Consider the following 12596-nt stretch of genomic DNA (forward strand, 5'->3'; position numbering starts at 1 on the left):
CACAGGCAGAATCCCCGATGTCGGCACACCGCAGAAATGCACAAAGGCATAAAGTTCATTTTTGTTCTTCATTTCTTTCCTAATTATTCCCCTAGTGCTACCTGATGTTCTAAGCATGCTTCAGGACACTGAGCTAACTTCCATATGTCTCTTACAACCTTTTTGAGCAGTAAAAGCTAGTTCAGAGTCTAATTCTTACATACAGGATGTTAAGATTAAATTCTATTTGATCAACACTATGTTTGACTGACATTTTATCACCCAAGTTCACGAGAGCCTTCCAGTAGTCTCTGCAATTGGCTTACATGTTTATTATCCTGAACACCTTACTTCCGCAGTCTCACAGCCTAAATGCTCTTGTTTCAGCATATTCCTAAATGATCTGGATAAGGGAAGAAGAGGTGCAAAGAGTACAAGAGGTGCAACCTCCAAAGCAGAGCCGTATGACAACTCCTTTTAGAGAAAAATGTTTCAACATTGCTATTTTTTTATCCCTGCTCTTATTTCATACCATTTAACCCATTGTTTGTCTGTGAGAGGGGTGTCCCTGTTATTTTATAGGTGTTTAGTTTCCTTAAGAGTCTCTGGTAAGTCAATATTCTCACCAAAATCCCAACAGATGTATCAATCAGATCCCCTTTTCTCACATGCTCTTGATGCCTCCAAAGACATTTAATAGATTCCCAAGGCATGACTTCACCTTAAAAGAACTGTGTTGACTCTTATCCCCACATGAAATTTGTGCATCTGCACCAGCCCTCAGCAGAGGAATGAATTTTTACCTCCACAAACGCTAGACAAATATTTAACTAGGAACTCCTTCAACGGAAGATCACAAATTGGGGGGGGAGAGGGGGGGAGAAGTGCTCAGTTTGGAAAAAGAAATCAAGCACCCAGGGTTTGGGGTTTTGTTTTTTTTTTGGCATGAGGAACAAACAAAGCAAAAAAATCAAATCATCTTTGCAAACAAGGCAGACAAAGAGCCAATCCACCCTCCCTTGTATTCAGGGAGACCTCTTCGGCTCATTTCCATGAAAGCGAGATTGATTCCTGTTTCACCTGCTAGCCAGCTTTGCAAAGTGCAGTTTGTGAAATAAGCAGCTTACATAACTGTGTATTTTCAGCACTACATACATAAACGCTTCCTCTATCCTGTATAAGGTATTTTTGGATCTGCTAAAATGCTAGTGTTTTTCCAGGGCTTTGCATTCTTCTGCTCAGAAATTGCATAATCTGATGCCATAGGAAATAAGTGATGTTGCATAATGATTCTTAGATTCACTGCGGGATTTCGGTACTACGTGTTTCCATTGCAAAGAAGCCCTTCTCCGTGTTTCTGAATTGAGGTCCTCTGTTTTTGAAGAAGGGATAATCTATCAGCTGCCAGAGTTTGGGGGACAGGGGTAACAAACCAAGGACTGTCTTGTAACATACCGTTATGAGAACTGCACTTCACAAAAATCAGTTTAGCTTCGTGTGCCCGTTTTCCCTCACTCTGGTTGTTTGCATGGCTTGAGCTATGTGCATACATTAAACACTCAAAGTTTCATATTCAATGTTCTGACGTCTCAACTGGCCATTGACACCCTCCATCACAGGCTCATCAATACTACTGTAAAACATTTAGCTGGTATAAGAGACAGACCAAATGCTGATTAGCCTTTTATACTACTGAATTACTATTGGAATCTGTCTTAGATCAAAATTTAGAAATGACCTTAAGTTACACTCTTCTCTTTCATCTTTCCAGCTGTCTTCATAGTATGAAGCAACTTTTAAAACCCAGTCACAGACTTCAGGCTCTGCTCTACTCCTTTTCTCTCTTCACCCTTCAGAATTCTGCACTTTTTTCTTACCTCATTAAAGATCCATGTTATGTTACTAAATAGCAATAACAGACTGAAGGATTTAAATTCAAATATTTTACAACTACAAAAACCAGGAAAAACTCAAAGTTAAGCTCACAGACGTCTTACAGCTTGGCATTGCTGCACGAAGCCATTAAAATGTTCCAGTATCACCAACGAACAGCATCTTGTCATATCCCCACTTCCAGAACTGAAACATCATCTTTTCCTCCAAGGAGCAGCGTTAAGATTAATTAATGTCTGAAAGATCTTCAAGGATGAAGATCAATATCAAATTTGTATTTTCAGGAATCCAGTGAATGAATCAAACTCTCACTTTAATTTATGTGAAGGCATCAAACTGGTCTCAGGTAAATTCACTCACACGCTTGTTCTTATTTTTGTAGTAGGTATGAATTATTCAATATTTGCAAAGCAACTTGACATGTAAAAGCTATACACACAAACTTCTCAGCACTAACAGCTTACATGCTTCACAGCCAGTATTAAAGTAACTGAACAACTATCCATGAAAGTACAAAAGTTACTGGGGTACCCGCAATGCTTTGGCCTCTATCAACATCACACCAGGTGCTGGATCCGGCGTGTGCACCTGATGGAAGGGGACACTTGAGATCCAGCTGGCAGATCTCTCAGATGAGAAACGACAGTAGTACCGAGTTGTAGTTAGTAAGCACCATAACACTTCTACGAGCAAAGGGGATTACTCCTAGATAGAGAAGCGAGCACAATGACTTGCTGAGGAGCCTCTATTAAGCCTGTATTACCGACACAGCGTTAAGGAGTTAGAGCAACATCCAAGAGGTATGATCCTATTCTTAGGCCACTACAGCTTTATGTGATGGTAACACGATCAAGACAGCACACAGTCACGGACTGAAGAACCATAGAGAACACTCCGGAGGCCTGACGTGACACATGCCATCTAACACCTTGCAGAGACCTTCCAAGGCAGTACTCAGCCTCTTGGTTCATCCCTACTAGATCACTTTTTGACTACGGTTGATAAACCAACACTTGGGAACCTCCTCAGACACAAAAGGATGGTGAGGTTAGATTTTCTGTGCTTCTGCTGTACAGCTGCATTACTGATTTTGGTGTCCTCCAGAAGACCTGAAGGTAACAGAGGAACAGGTTGGGGACAGGAAAGGGCAAACATCCTAGGAATGAAGAAAATGTCCAAGCAGAGAGACCTCCATTCCTCAAGCCCACTGTGCTGGAAAAAGCCCAGCCTCCCACCCACGACCCGCCAGGACTTTCTCCCTCCTTCCCTTATACCACCTCTCACGCTGAGCTAGCAACTGCTCCAGAAGAAACAGCACAAACAACTACAGGTTCACCGGAGGATTAAAACCCACGTACTTTACACAGAAAAAACTATTCTTCACCCTGGCCTACACCCAACTGTTGCTAATGCCTTTGAACCCACTCCAACGACCAACTTTTCGGTTGAAGTTGTAAACAGGGAAAGAGGACAGAGGTCAAAATACATGTTGAGTATTTATAGGGGTGGGAGTAAGTGCACACAGTGTTTCTGCTCCAGCCCACCTCGGTATTTCTGCTGCAGCTGCCAACTTGCTATTCGATCCAAAGTAGTATGTGTTTTAGGTGAAATATTTACTCCTCCTCCCCAAAAAGCAAGAGTGGTTTGCTGTAATGTCACAAAACCAGCAGCCTACAAAAGACTAAAGTCCATGCACAGGATTTATTTGCCAAGGAGGGAAAAAAAACCCCACCAAACAACCGTCCCATAAGCTAGCCAGGGCTTGCTTTGGCACTTCAGCCAAACCCCTGAGATGCAGAGGTACTCTTTGCCTCAGCTGGCTCATTTTGATTCAGCTACAGCTGAGAAACTCAGTGGAAGTTGTAAAAGCAGTTAAGTCTGCTGCTGTTTTCCTCCAAACAGAGGATCTCAGGTGAGAGTTTGGCTAAAATACTCTACGGACAGCAAGGTTCAGGCACCTTCCCCTGCCTAGCCTGGCCCAAGGACCAGAGCTGAAGAGGAACCTGCACTGATTTTAAATCTGTTCATATGACCAATGTGATACTGCTCTTATTTTTACCTATGAAAGCTTTATTTAAAGACTCTGCCATTTTGAGAAGTCCTACTTTTTGAAATCCGCTCCACACATCTCAACTGCAGAAAGCCTGGAGCAGGTACCTGATATGAACAACTCCAGTCTAACCAGTCACCATCTCCCATTTGCTGTAAAAAAGTCATAAGAAAACAGGAAATACTGTAAAACGTTTCTTATGCTGCCACTGCTTAGAGTAGAACCGTATTTTAATAACTACTAATTGTGAAACTGCTTACCTATGAAGAGATTTTTCAAATAAATCATTACTCAATTTTCTGATCCACTGGAGATAAGCCACTTACCAACTCTTTACAATAGGGGACAAAAGAAGGTGGTTAGTAATGCAACCAGAAAAAAAAAAAAAAAAAAAAAGAAAAAACAGACTACCCACACATTTTTAAACACAAGTTCAGGTATAGCTGAGAAGCAGTAAGAGTCCCTACCATATATTCTGTGCCAGAAGTTATTTGCTAGTTCCAGGCACAGGGGTCAAAATGAATGCCAGCTATAAATTTAACTATCAGGCAGCAGGGGACAAAGACAGATCTGAATGACAGAACCGTTCTAGATCAAAGAACCAGACTGGAGGCCCAAAATACAGGAAAAAAAACCTCATGTTAAAGCAAAACAAACAAACAAACCCCAGACATCAAAATCATGATTTATTTGTTTTTTACAGCCAAAGTCTGTTACAGAAACAGAGGTTCAAAGGGTTGTGTCTCTCTCTCAAAACAAAATCCCACATACATTGGGGGACACAACAAAAAGGATGGTAACAAAAACTTTGAAACCAATGACAACTTTAACCTCCAGGATTCTTGGATATGCCAAAATATCTGGGTTCCACAGACAGCAGTTACTGTGACAAGTGTCCACATTTGTGAGTCAGACCGGCTGAATCTCTCATTTCACTCATCCATTTCATTTTTATTTCAAATATTTTCATTTTTTCTCCCTCAAAATTACTGAGCAAAATACATTCCTTCAGTTTCTTTATTGAGCAGACAGCCTATTGATAAAATCAGTATATCCAAACACACAGGCCTGATGTCATCTTTCTCCAGATCAACTTAAAATACCCAATTTTTCATTTACTTTGGAGACATGTGGCTTGATATGATTAAGGTATTGCAGTACCTAAACCACCTCCCCCCAAAACAAAAATAAAGAGCAGCTCCACTCATTTCATTGGGAGAAAACATGACATCATGCCCCATTCAGGTAAGCAAGAATATGACAAATCTTGCCCAAGTGAACAGTATCGTTAACTGCAATGGTACTCCCAGCTTCCTCATTTATTAGGAAAACGAGGGGTAAAAATCATGCATGTGGCACAACAGAGACAGCTCAAACTGTATTTTCAATAATAAAGGAACAAATTCCTACCCGGCTGATAGAAAGAAAACCACATCTCTTCTTCATCTCAAAAATAAAATTAAACTATTTGTTATTGTAAGACAACAGAAGAATTGCTTGATTAGCCCACAAGGAAAAAAAAATATTACAACTGCCTAGAAGGCAAAAAAACCAAATCTGCTTCTTTATACTACCTCTAGTAATTCTTATATCATTCCCTGTGTATTCCATATATATCTATTCTCCATTGCCATTCCCTTCCCCTTTAAAAGGGGGGCACAAGAAGATAACGTGCAAAATTGCAACTGAAAAATGTCTAGCACACCGACAAGCAAAAGGACAGGCCAGCTATCAGATTTATATGCTGTGATGGATAAATTAAGGTTTCACGTTTCCTCTTCCCTTCTCTCAGCATCATTTTTTCAGCCCTTTCACATCACAAATGCAACATCCATCTGTCCTTCTGAAATAAATGGCGAAAGGGTAACGCTGACCATTAAACACACAAACACACATGCTTCAAAAAAAAAAAAAAGACATTTTCATTTAAATACTTACAAGGATTAAGATTTCTTATGTGATGCTCCATTTTCTTGTTTTAAAAAGATGGAAGGCAAAAAAAAAAAAAGAAGGAAGTGTTGCAAAATAAAAGGAAATTCCACCCACACAATCCTGCAGCCTGCTGCAAAGAAGCACAGAAGCGTGCTGACGTCACGGATTCATGAATGGATGTAAATCGGGCTGTTTCGAGATTCGGCGGCGCTGGCGAGAGGGAGAGGGGAGCAGGGGGGCAGCCAATCCGCGCAGGCACCGCCGGACGCCTTCTGCCAGCAAAAATCTGGGCACTGAAGAGCCCGAGCCCACCGTTGAGCCAGTCCGTGGGGCTCCCCCGGCAGCTGGGAGGGCTGCACGCCTCTGTACTACGTGTGCGAGGGGGGGGAAGAGGACACTGAAAACAATTTGTTCGTAACTGAAGTGAAGCTGTTGGGTAAAATGGCATCACTGCTGCCATTCCGCGGAGAGGACCGAGTGAGGACATCCCCTAATGCCTTCAAGTCATCGCTCCGGCGAGTTTCTGCCCCTCCGTACAGCGTGGATAACAACAGCGTATCAAATAACAGCCATCTGCTATATGAATCAGATGTATTTAGTAATCAGAAAAGGAGTTTATCATCTCTCTGGCTTCTTTCAGGATTACAAGCCCTGGGTATTATTATTATTAAAATAACTAAATATAAGCACGTACTGGAAGGAAGCTGCAGGGAGAACAATAGGATGCTTGTATTTGATTAGTGATGCAAAAGCACCAACAAAATAAAAATAGGAGCACTAACAAAATCACGCGTTCAGCTCTCACCAAACATTCCCAACAACGCACAGACAAGCTCACAATGTCAGAAACACTCAGAACCAAAAATCAGAGCACACGCCATTTCACGCTTGCGGCCACGTAACGAACAGCGGGCACAACGTCCACGTATCACAGCCTACCAGCTATTTTAATTTCCTTTTCAATCCCATGCCAATTATATTCATTGCACACCAGATGTGTGCACCAGATGCAAGGGCGCAGGGCGTCATTTTGGACGCCCAAATAGATGGCAATGTCCTGGTGAACACACGCAAGATTAACTCGGATCTGCACAGGGGAAGAGCACAAGTTTTGCCTTATTTTTGTATCTTTGAAATACGAGGGAAGGAGTGGAGGGATGAGCGTAACCAGGAATTAAGGTCAAGGTCTGAAGAAAAACCTGGGCTGTAAGCTATGCGATTACACCATCTCAGGGTTTACCAGAATTCATCAATTTGGCCTCTAAAACTCCTTCTAAACAATTCGTAGCTTCGAAATTATTAAGAGTCAGAATTTCCATATTTTTACCACCCTTTTTCCTAGCAAGTAGGAAGCAATTATGCCAAAATAGGATGTCCCAAAACTTACTCTGGTAAAGCACATCTTAAGAGAATGACTGAGAGAATCCCACCTTTCCTTAAGGAAACTGGGTAACATCCCAAAATAAACCAGGACTGGATGTAACAACAATGAGGATCTGGGTTTAGAAACCAAGGGTTTGGGCCAGCACCACTGATACTAACTTGTGTGGAGGGAGAAGGGCAGGATGCAAAAGCCTTCCTGGAGGCAAATACAGACATAATACTTACCTAAAAATGTACTTGTATGAGGGGATAGGTAGGTTTTTGCATGTATTAAGACAGTAGTTTATTTTTTTATGCAATATGTATGCCAGGGTGATACAGTCAGTTCTTCTCTTCTCCAGTTCTGCTATGCCAAAAGACACCATTTGGGAGTTTCTGGACTCCTACATCTGCTTCTCAGCACATCTTCATCTCCCAGGTGTACCATAGCGTGTTATTAGATACTATCACTCCACCAAAGAGTTGCAATAATAAGAATGTCTTAGTATGCTCCGAATTTAACAGCAGCCACAATAAATTGAGCTTTGACTTTGGATTTTGAATTGAGCTTTATGAAGCTGGCCAGAGAAAAATTAAAATTAATGCAAATTTCTTATTTCAAGATCAAAGAAAGTGCAGGTTAACTTTGGCTGATGAAATACCTATTCTTTATGAGCTAAAAGTCACAAATGACAAATCATGAGATTTCTACCCAGACAATGCAACCACTACAAATTGAGAGCTACTGTACACCAGGGGAAGCAGGAGTAGGGGCACAGTGAGACACGTCTCTTCAAAGGGATCACTTCACGTCACGATTTCAAACCCCCGTTGCATCCGATTACTTAGGTCGGAGTACTTGCTCTGACTCCCTGCCTTCCCTTCCCCTTCAGAGCCCAACACTTTGCCTTACAGCCGACATCACCACTGTGGTATGAAAACAACAGCTTCCAGATTTCCCTGGCGTTTTCAAACGGAAACAAAAATTTACCCTCTTACCCTAAAGGAGAAAGGGATAAATTCAGGAACTAGAAGGGGGAGCACAGTACCAGGAAGAAAAGGAGGAATATTGCTATAGAACGAGAAAAGTCAGAATAAAAATAGAAAGGAAAATAATTCTCAGAGAGTTAATTGCAGTGGCATTTAAAAAACCCACCCAGCAGGGAAAATAAATGGGAACAAGACCCCAGGAAGACTCCAGCAGAGAAAAAAGAGTTTGCACATACAACTTAAGATTTTCTTCTCTATGGTGACTTGGTTTGGCCTATCACCACTCAATTTTGTCTGTGTCTCAATAGCTCAGGTTAAAATTTTCCAACGCAAAAGTCCTGAATTTGATGCAAGATCACTACCTTAACTCATTATGAAAAAGAAATTAAAAACAATCATTGGCCTAAAATCGATGGCTGTTACAAGATTAGGTTGGTAGCCAAACAACAGCATTAGAAAACAGGATGGTTGTAACCAGTTACATATTTTAATAGTACACAGTACATAGCTCTTTTCATGCATCAGTGGTGATTAACTAAGTTGATCAATATTAGAAAGAGAAATTATTTTCCTCCTTCTCATTCAGACAAAAGCACTGGTAAAAGCAGGGAACTCTGTGGAGTATCAGATGCCCAAAAACAATTCCATGGCTAAGTTTAGTTCAGTATTAATGTGAAAATAGAAAAATAAAATGTACAAAGTACAACAAGGGTATAAGATACTAAAAAAATAAAGTTCATAAGAGACCATACTAGTGAAAAGTTCACAGGCAGCAGGATTTCTGAAAGAAGATTGAGTAACTAAGTAGGTAGACTGCTAGGAGACATAGCAGGCAAAACTGGTGGCAATGGGTGTAAAAAGGAAAGCTAGAAGGATTTAAAAGATATCTGTATCTGGAGAAGATAATTAAGTACTTTCAAGCCAATTAGTAACTAATAGGAATGTTATACAGCATCTGCTAGGCATAACATTTCAAGTTGGCACATCATATTAATTTGAGCCCAGTCCTAAAATAATCATTTAACAAGTTCTCCAATCCTGCGACCTTCCATTTTAATAAACTGGAAAACGAGTAAAATTGCAGAAGACTGAAAATGACAATATTATGCCAATATTCAAAAATAGCATAAGTTTGCCATTTATAGGCCTTGGTAACTTGATGCTGATCTTGGGCTAAAATCACAATACAACCTTTGATTGGAGAGGATGGTTCTGCTGCATGGGGAGCAAAGGCCCCTTCATCCCAGTGTCCCATCTCTGATGGTGCCCAGTAACAGACACACAGGGAAGCAGAAAATCAAAGCAAACGCCTAACACTTTTTGTGGCATATTCCACTAACAAAAGCAGATGAAAGTGACTCAAAGGCTAATTTCAGAATTATACATCAATAAGGCTGTTTATAAATCTACTCAGCACACACTTGGAGGTGCAAGAGGGACTCCACTGTGAAAATGTTCTACCTGGATGAATAAATAGGTGAAGTGAAACAGCAAATGATTCTCTAACAGGAGAAAGCCTAGGTAAATATTTGCATAGGTAAGATGGCTTGAGCAACATTTTATTGTCAAGTTCTAAAATCTGAGAAGTCTTTCACCCACTATTCCAACCCTGTAGGCATACATTCCTCTTCTGATTATCCTAATCTTCAGCAGTGGGGTGGGTGACAGGAAGGAAGGGGGGGAAAAAAACCCCCCATAATCATACTTAAACCATCAGATCTTCAGGCTTTTAACCAGAATCCCCCCCAAATCTGAGACTCTGAGAAGTCCTCCCTGCAAAGGCAGCTGAATGGCACTGCAATTTGACAAGACCAGAGCCAGGAGCTAGGAGGCAAGAAGTGTGACCAAAGGAAAAAAATGTCACTTGAAGAGAAGAAAGCCAGAAGCGGGACATGTGCAACGCTATGAGAACAGGTGAGCTGTGAGTTGAGTCAGGGACCATTATTACAAGTCCTGTTTTGTAAGGGAGTATTTGAGACCCCATTCCAGCCTCACCACTCTTGCAGCAGCTGCTGAGCCACCATGGCCCAGAGCCTGTAGGACAGGCGAGTCCATCACTGGTTAAGGGGTTGCCTTTGGGGTAGGATGAAGCTAGGGTCTACATTTTGGTGACCAAGTTTGCTGCTACACAGGCAATAGGGCTATCCGTGGAACAAGGCTTGGACCCTCTCAGATCAGAAAGATCAGAGCTGCCTCTGCTCACAAAACAGCATCATTAGGGAGCCATGGTGAGACATTTAGTTTTGCTTAAAAACGGAAGCAGAGAGCTCAAGAAGGCTACAGACTCACAGATACGCAATATCCTGAGAGAAAGCTACCCATATCATCAAGCATCTCCCCAAAAGCTATTCAAACAAACTCACGGACACTTGTACCACCACCGTACAATCTTCAAATGAAAATGCTACCAACTTCTGGTACTAAAGTGAGGCTTCTTACAGCAAAACCATCTTCCACACAGCTGCCAGTTGGGGTTTTTTTTGACTGAGTGTGCTCTGCAAGATATGGTGGGTAGGAGTACATAAGACTCTATGATGACTTCTTTTAACCTCGTATTGCCTTTAGCAACACTCCAGGAACTAATAAAGGCACTAAAACACAATGACAAGACAAAATGCATTAAGTCTTCACCTGTTTAAGCCTGAGGCTGGTGCGGATTTGTTTTTGAGGAGTTTCTGGGTGTTTTTCCCAGCAAGCCCACTCTTTCCAGATGAGCCCTGCCTTTCAGGCTCCTCACCACGACAAAAGCCTGTGTAGTTTTAGGAGAAGGCATGCCACTACAACGTTACGAACATGCACTGATGATGCTGGGGAAGTTTAAAAGACTACTTCTGCAGGTTTTTATCTTCCTGAAGGAAGACTGCCCAGCTCCTCAGACGTAAGGAGAAGCTCTGAAACTCCATCAGGAAAGAAAACATGACTAAGACACCACTTTTGTGTCTGGGGAAGCTGCTAACTAAGGTCTTCCTCCTTGGGGAACTCTCTGCCACCTGAAACTACATGGACTCAGGCCACATCCTTTCCCTTGGTCAGGGGTATGTGAGGGCATTTAACTTTTATCTCTTTCCAAGCTGTCCATATGTTTGTACAAAACCTGTAGGGATTTCGTGATCTGAAAACCTCCATCTCTGACACGTGGTTGAAATCAGACGATGGGGTATAAAATTATCAAGCAGAGGGTGAACAAACAGGAAGTCAGCCTAAATACTGATAGTCAGGAGTAGGGTAATACAACTAGAGAGATGAAAAATCTGTTTACTTGCTGTTTTTTTCCTCTAGAAATAATTTGCAGAAACCCTTAGCAAAGGCCATATGAGAAAAGCAGATCTATTTGTTCAGGGAAACAGTCACAAAATAATATTCCTCCCAGAGAACATGCCAAAATGAAGTCTTCCATAGCAATAATTAATTCTAATAGAATTGCCAGCAGTGAGAAATACTGGAGGGGGAAGTAAAAATAAGTAAGTATAATTAGCAGTTATAAGGGACACTTTTAAAGCCAACTGAGCTATAGTCACCTCTCCACTTCCAGGTTAGGAGCCTGCAAAAGAAATGAGACCTGACAGTGAAGCCTCCGTATTAGGGCCACGTGGAAAGAGAAGTCCTATAATTCATGTTATTCCCACAAAAAGGCATATTCCCCAGAAAAAGGCATGCATAAATGGGAAGCTGTTGCGGGGAGGAATTCATGAAACTGGGTAAGTGCTTAAAAAAATGTGGTATAACTCCCCAAGGTCAAGTTTTGTTCAGAGGAAAAAAATCACCTGCACAAATATAGAAACAACTGCTGAGCAGCTGTTCTGTAGATAAGGATTTGGGATAGAGAGGATCACAGACTGAGCACAAATTATAAACACCAAGTTGTCACAAACAAGGCAACTTCTATCCATTGACAGGAGCACAAGTTCCCAATCTACTCAGTTTTCATAAAGCCTTTGGTAAAGTCCATTTTTGGGTCAGGTTTGTTAACAAAGAGAGAAACCATGCCAGCACTAAAAGAAAAGACAAACAGTAAGGTGAGCTACAAGGGATGAGTGAGCTAACTCATTGAGGTTGCTCAATCTGGACAGAGTAAAAAGAGATGCTAAGATTGAGATATGATATATTTCTATTAAATACAGAAACAGTTTCTGCAAAGGAAGAAGAAACCTATCCTTCACATCCATGGTGAGTAGAAAAAATAATGGACCCAAACTGCAACAAAAAAAGATTTAAATAGGCCATGAGAAGAAGAACAACTTTTCTAAAGGGTAAACATAGTGAAGCACCAGCCTAAGGAAGTCACATTGTCTCCTAATACTAAGGGTCCAGATGATTTTTTTGGAATGGTTCAGGCCTCTTCTGTGAGGATATCGAAGTACTGAAAGCTTTGCAGCAAGACCAGAAGCTA

General features: G+C 41.3%; 1 protein-coding gene across 13 annotated transcripts in view; it reads right to left on the reverse strand.

Moving 5' to 3' along the window:
- The window catches only part of MAP3K13 (mitogen-activated protein kinase kinase kinase 13), an 82748-nt gene that overhangs the window by 33141 nt on the left and 37011 nt on the right, over positions 1-12596 (reverse strand). Inside the window, exon 5 of one of the 13 annotated variants that reach the window (XM_054835011.1) lies at positions 5861-6430. The exons of the other annotated variants lie outside the window; for them this stretch is intronic. The gene's annotated coding sequence lies outside the window, so the exon portion shown is untranslated. The remainder of the gene's footprint in view (positions 1-5860; positions 6431-12596) is intronic. 13 annotated transcript variants of the gene reach the window in all.

This window comes from Grus americana, chromosome 9, assembly GCF_028858705.1.
Source record: "Grus americana isolate bGruAme1 chromosome 9, bGruAme1.mat, whole genome shotgun sequence".
Lineage (NCBI taxonomy): Eukaryota > Metazoa > Chordata > Aves > Gruiformes > Gruidae > Grus > Grus americana.